The sequence below is a fragment of the Nicrophorus vespilloides genome, unplaced genomic scaffold (assembly GCF_001412225.1).
Source record: "Nicrophorus vespilloides isolate i.1.1-1 unplaced genomic scaffold, Nicve_v1.0, whole genome shotgun sequence".
Classification (NCBI taxonomy): domain Eukaryota; kingdom Metazoa; phylum Arthropoda; class Insecta; order Coleoptera; family Silphidae; genus Nicrophorus; species Nicrophorus vespilloides.
The window spans coordinates 42,086-48,811 of record NW_017096038.1 but is presented as its reverse complement, the minus strand read 5'-3'; the positions used below and the strand labels follow the sequence as shown (position 1 = coordinate 48,811).

At 33.9% G+C, this 6,726-nt stretch overlaps 2 non-coding genes and 1 pseudogene across 2 annotated transcripts; 1 reads left to right on the top strand and 2 right to left on the bottom strand.

Moving 5' to 3' along the window:
* Window positions 1-659: 659 nt before the first annotated feature.
* On the top strand, window positions 660-2,427 carry LOC108569204 (annotated as a pseudogene).
* A 2,246-nt stretch (window positions 2,428-4,673) lies between these two features.
* Window positions 4,674-4,755, bottom strand: Trnal-aag. Its single transcript has one exon. It is a non-coding gene; the product is annotated as a tRNA-Leu (tRNA).
* Window positions 4,756-4,822: 67 nt separating this feature from the next.
* Window positions 4,823-4,894, bottom strand: Trnad-guc. The gene has a single exon. It is a non-coding gene; the product is annotated as a tRNA-Asp (tRNA).
* Between the last annotated feature and the right edge of the window lie 1,832 nt (window positions 4,895-6,726).

The window sequence follows — 6,726 nt, the reverse complement described above, 5'->3', positions numbered from 1 at the left end:
AGTTGAGATTTTGATATAGTCGGGATTTCGAATGTTGGGATTTCGATACAGTCGAGATTATGGTTGTCGGAATTTTGATATAGTCGGGATTTCGATACAGTCGCGATTTCGAGCGTCTATGATTTCATTGCCACGTTGGTAGACCCTTCTAGATCCATTCTTATCTGGACCCCCAAATTTTTTTTTCGCTGACGTAGACCCCTTGCAGGTTGTCATAGACCCCTGGGGGTCGATATAGACCACTTTGGGAATCACTGATCTAAACAAATGCGTGGAGATTTTATGCTTAACTTAGGTTGTCATAGACCCCTGGGGGTCGATATAGACCACTTTAGGGAATCACTGATCTAAACAAACTTATTAAATAAGAGCCTCGAGGAAACTTGTGTTGTAATAAACTGTTGGAAGATTCGAATGGACGATGAAAAGAAAATATTTCTTAACTTCTCGAAAACTAAGTGCTTTGAGTGTGTGGTTCAAAAGGGTTTATTAATTAAAGCGAATAAATTGATGCGAAATGAGTAAACTTTCTAACTAGCGTTGCGCAACAGTCTCTTCGTTCGCTTCCTGGAGGTATCCATCCGTCGCGCTGAAATATTGAGTCGACTGAGGTCAGGTGAAGGTGTTTTATGCTTGACGTAATCGTCGTGCCAAATGTTGTTTGACCGGGGCGTCTAATGTTGTTGCTTGCTTTGGTCTGTGTGCGTAAAGTCTAGCAGCAGCAGCAGTCAGTCAACGGCAAGTGAACGCGACCGACGAAATGCAGCAGGACGAAATCGAGAGCGAATTCTCGCTTCCACGCGCGAAGCTCGACCACAGTGTCGTGCACATCTCCAGCAACCTGCAGACCGCAAGAAATGCCTTCTCCAGCGACAGAACGAAGAGTCTGAAGTTCCGGAGGCGACAGCTGAAAAGCCTGTGGAAATTGTACACGGAACACCAGGATGAGATGATCGAAGCTCTGAAGGAGGATCTGCAGAGGCCCGCGCTCGAAACGGTGATCTTCGAAATTGAATTCCTCAAAAACGATTTGTTAAATGTGCTGAAGAATTTCGAGAACTGGGCCGTACCGGAGAGCCGAGCCAAACGCATGATGAACTTCTTCGATGACCTGAAGGTTTACAAGGATCCATACGGCGTTGTGCTCGTTATAGGCGCTTGGAATTACCCGCTGCAGAGCAGTTTGCTTCCACTGCACGGGGCTATAGCCGCTGGGAATTGCGTAATGGTCAAACCATCGCTCTTATCCAAGCACTCCGCCGAGTTCATGCAGAAGTATATTTCCAATTATTTGGACGCGGAGTGCTACCAGGTGATCAACGGAGAAGTCGATTACACGCAATACGATTACATCTTCTACACCGGTCAAGTTAAAGGCGCTAAAGTGGTGCAAGCAGCCGCCTCGCAGAAGTTAATACCCACAACTCTGGTGTTAGGTGGAAAGAATCCCGTCTACTTAGATAAAACAGCGAATATAGATTTGGCAGCGAAACGCATCCTGTGGGGAAAGTGCGTGAACGCAGGACAAACCTGCATAGGTCCAGAGTACGTCCTCTGCACCAAAGAAGTCCAACAGAAGTTCATCAAAGCGGCGAAAACAGTTTTGACCTCGTTCTACGGAGACGACGTGCAAAGATCTCCGGATTTCGGCCGGATGCTGAACGACGACCACTTCAATCGCGTCCTGAAACTAATGTCCAATAAAAACGCCGTTTACGGTGGATCCTCGGATCCCAACTCGCGTTTCATCCATCCGACTATTCTCGCAGACGTCAGTCCGAACGATGCTATTATGCACGAAGAGATTTACGGTCCTCTGCTGCCCATCATAACTATTTCCAATCTGGACGAGGCGATAGCTTTCATAAACGCCCGAGAGAAACCCTTATCCATGTACATATTCTCGAGGAACAGCAAGGACGTGGATAAAATGCTGCTCAGCACATCCGCAGGTGGCGTCACCGTCAACGATACTCTCATGCACATCGCAGCAGAATCTTTACCTTTCGGAGGCGTCGGTATGAGCGGAAACGGGAATTACCATGGGAAAGCCTCGTTCGATACGTTCGTCCACGAGAAGAGCGTCTTGAAGAAGTCGTTGAATCCGATCGTCGAGAAGATTCAGGCGATACGGTATCCACCTTACACAGATTTTAAACGCATCTTGACGGTGGCCACGATGAGGAAACGCGGAGAATTTCCTTTCGGTCTCTTCAAATACCTCTTCGTTTTCATCCTGGGTATAGCTTTCACTCTAATCCTCTCCAATTTCATCGAAATATAATAATTACACTTTAAATTATTTTCAAAACTCGGTGTATAAAAATGGAACAATATTTTATGTTTCTAATTAGAGAATTATACATATCATTTACATTCTAATTCGATTTTTTTATATATTAAAGTTCAAAACTTAATCAATTTTCATACGCACTAAAGAAGGTGTCTTGTTTACTGTACATATTTATTTTTATTAGATTAATTACACTTTTAATGGTCCTCTGTTTTAATTATTAAACTATAAACATGTTTTTTTTTGTTATTTATTTATTTAGAAATTCTATAAAGAAGGTAACTTGTTTACTGTAAAGGTATTTTATTATATTAATTACATAAGGTTATTTGTTATAATTTGAAAACTATAAAGAAATTAGTATTTTTTGTTGTTATTTATTTATTGATTACTTTGCTTAATTGCTATTTCTATAAAATACACTACATTAATTGCTTTCCCTCAATCTGAAGTATATTTGGTTGCCTAGTTTACCAATCAATTTTTTGTGTTCATCGCTTAACTAATTACGTAATTCTCATCACATTATTACTATTTCTCATAAAACAAATACTCTATGAACTGAAACAACAAAAGTCTCTGTATGTTTTCGTTATGATACGCTTTTACTGCAAGGAATGCAAAAATTTGGATTATGCATAGAAAAAAGAAAACTTAGTTGTTATCGATTTGCGTTCAAATTGATGGATATCTGCATACGTGCTTCTGAAGCTGTGGTCGCTTTATGCGTTATGCAAATTCTCGAATAGCCACTTTCATTATTAGTTAATTACTTTGCGCACGTATTCAAATTCGCCGCGAATCCAAATGGTCGTTATTATGTATGCATAATGGTCAATCCAGTTTCCACTTTACTCCAATTCTGCATGCCAATCCTCAAAAAAAGGAGAAGATTAATCGTAAACGATTGCATAATTTCAAAATGTTTACATATGCAATTTTTAGAATAAAGTAAATGTTATTGCTTTTTTTTACACAAAGAACAAATAATAAAAGAAAACGACGTTTGTTTAACACTATTTTCGTCTTTATGGAATGATTGAACATATTTGCAGCTTTTTACAATCGTCCTTACCTTTTCTTCTATCTCCATGGTTATTTCCTTATTTACAATAAAGTTTTTCCTCTAAATATCACGTTTTTGTGTGTGAAAATTTCTATTTTTTTTTAGTAATAAATGCTTATTAGATGAAACAATTTCGTTGCTATTAAGTTAATTATTGTGCAATTAAAATTAAAAATAATATTTATGTTTGAAAATAATTACAAGTTTCCACACGTTCATTACTTTTGCAAGCAAATTAAAAGTTATATAACTGTGTGTGTTTTTTAGAGGATAAATTAATTGAATAAATTTGTCTTATTACAGAAATTGCTTAGTTTACCACTGGCATTTATTGAGTTCGCATAAAGTCTCTCTCTTTATGTCTGAAGACGTGTAGCAATGAAGGAAATTAATAAATAAATCATCTGCAAATGCATTCAGAAATTGGCAATTCGAGCGAAGCCGTAATTGCTATTATATAACGCTGTTGCGTGCAATGCAATAATAACTCGTTTCAATCATCGACGAAAAGGAAAACGAACACGAAAATTTCAGAAAATTGTGTATTTTCTTTAATCAATCTTGTTCTTGAAAGTTGTTGTTGGCAATCGAGAAAATGTCGGAAAGACCGGTCGATTAATCGAGAAAAAAAAAACAATAAAAAAAAAGTGTACTCGTTGGCCTTAATACACTTATTGGGGCTTAAAAGTTTCGTAACGAAAAAAAAAGAATATGCGAGAGTCCAACGAGAAACAACGTATTGTAATTAAGAAAACGCACTTTGGACGTGCATTTTGTAATTAGACACGTTTTTTTTATATTTCAACGTGAAACAATTTTTGTTTTCTTAAAGGACGTTTCTAGTTTAATTGCAATTAAACTGCTTGGAAAAATGTACATAAAATTTACTTATTGTAGTTAATAAAAAAAAGATTCACGCTTATTACAAAGTTATAGAAAACTTTTCATCTTAACTTGATTATTTCTACAGTTTTTCTTAAAAAAACACAATATGCAGGACTAATCGAGATCTTAATAACAGCAAAAAAAAACGTTAATTTTGTCTACTTATTTATAAAAACGCAATATGCCGGACTGTTTGAAGCAGGACTAATCGAGATCTTAATAACAGCATAAAAAAACGATAATTTTGTGCACTTATTTATTAAAATTAAAAAAATTCAATGTTTTACTATTATACTTATTGAAAAATACAAGAAAACATTAACTAGTTACATTTTGGAAAATAAGTTATATTGTTAGTAAAAACTATAAGTATGTAACAATTATATAATAGAAATGATCAAGTTAGGGTTGTTTTTCCCAAAACGTTCTTGGCAGCGGTGGGATTCGAACCCACGCCTCCGAAGAGACTGGTGCCTTAAACCAGCGCCTTAGACCGCTCGGCCACGCTACCTATACCAAAATTTTCCGATTTTCCGCAACGGAAAATCAAGGGTTTTCCGCAGGACAACAAAAAAATCCTCCCCGGCGGGGAATCGAACCCCGGTCTCCCGCGTGACAGGCGGGGATACTGACCACTATACTACCGAGGACTTATATAAACTACATTCCATATACTGAATTAGAATATAAACCTATAACTAATCTACTTACATAATTTAAGAAATCTATACCAATTAGTATTAGTCCATTAGTATTTAAAGTAATTTATTTAAATACTTTAATTACAAATTAACGTAAATAAAACTTTAGTTAAACTAGTTGAAATTTTGTTTGCATTGAGATAAATCATTGCGAAAAATCAGAAAAATTTGTTACATTATCAATTATATCTTATCAATATAAAAAAAAAGATTTCGTGCTTACAAATATCCGATTAGAAACCGAAAAAATAGCTCGTTTATCATTAAGAAAATATGCGAAATCAAAGTACCAAAGTTTCAACGGATGCTCGATTAATGAACATTTTTTTGTTGCTATTCCAAATCGTTGTGGGTGATAAAATACTTGCACTATTCCATTGTTGTTGAAGTTTGTTTTCTAGTTTAATGAAATCCTTATAAACAAATATCAAATGAAACGTCCATGGGTTTTGTCACTTTATATTAATATACACGTGGTTAGAATTTTTTTTTCTGTTACAAGATTTCTAGTTGGAATTACTTAATACAATGCGCTTGGTTTGTAATTACTTAATGTTTGATATTAAGTAATCTAATGTTTATAGCATAATAACGTTTTGTGGTGTGTTTCTTTTTTAAAATTTAATTGTTTCATATTTCAGGATATTTAAACGAATTAATGGAATAGAGAAGTGCTTTTTTCTGTAAAATACTTATTGAGCAATCAAATGTTTAAAGAATAATTTAAATGTGAAATAGTTTTTTTTGTTGAAGAAAATTTAATGGAATAATTGGAATAAGAAAGTGTTGCTGATGCGTAAAGTTCTAACACTGTTACCTCACCGAGGCTTCGAGCAAATCAACAAAGTATCAAGTTGCAATATCCATTAGACATGTTGAATAAACACCTGAAACTCATTTGTTTATTTTGTTTACTTGATATCAGAACATTAAAAAAAAACCTTTCATCTTCATTAACAATTTCAATGATATTACATGAAATTTTCTTAGAAAGAATCGAACATTTGTTACTTAAATAACCGAAATGCATTCGTGATTTCTCCATAAATTATTTACGTAACAAATGCAAAATTCGCGATGTTGGAGATATACATAATCACGATTTTAAGGTCAACGACCGGTCGCAAATAGCTTATTCCATTACGACTAGTTCAATCGAACTATATTCAGATGGGAATCATTTCTTGATTTACATAATCTATTATATATTTAAACAAAAACAATTAATTTTAAGATTTATCAAATATTACAGAAAATCGGCTTTGTTAAATTAAAGACTTAACACTGTTTTTTTTTTTAATATTTGCATTTTTATGATGTGTAATGTACTACTAATATAGTGATAGTGATAGAGCATAGATAAATTGCGAAAACTAGTTAGAAATTGCAATAAATTATTATGTTTCTGAAAAAAAACGCATATGTCAATTAATTGCAATAATAATTAATAATAAATGTTTAATAGGATTGTTTTTTTTTTAATATAAATTTTAACAAATTACACATGATTTCAAAAAATTACAATTAATAGCTAGAATTATAAATGAATAAATTAATTAATTAAAATGAATATCTTATTATGGCAATTTCAATAATTAAGTAGAATTTTAAAATTTTTGATTAATTGTTAATAAATATAGGTAAAACATTAAATAGGATTAAATTTGGTATTAATTTGCTTTTAATTGTGAATAAGAAAGATCGAGATGCTTAAAATAAACAAAAGAATCAATTAGTTAAAAAAGTGAATGTTGATTGAGGATATATCAATTAATTGCATT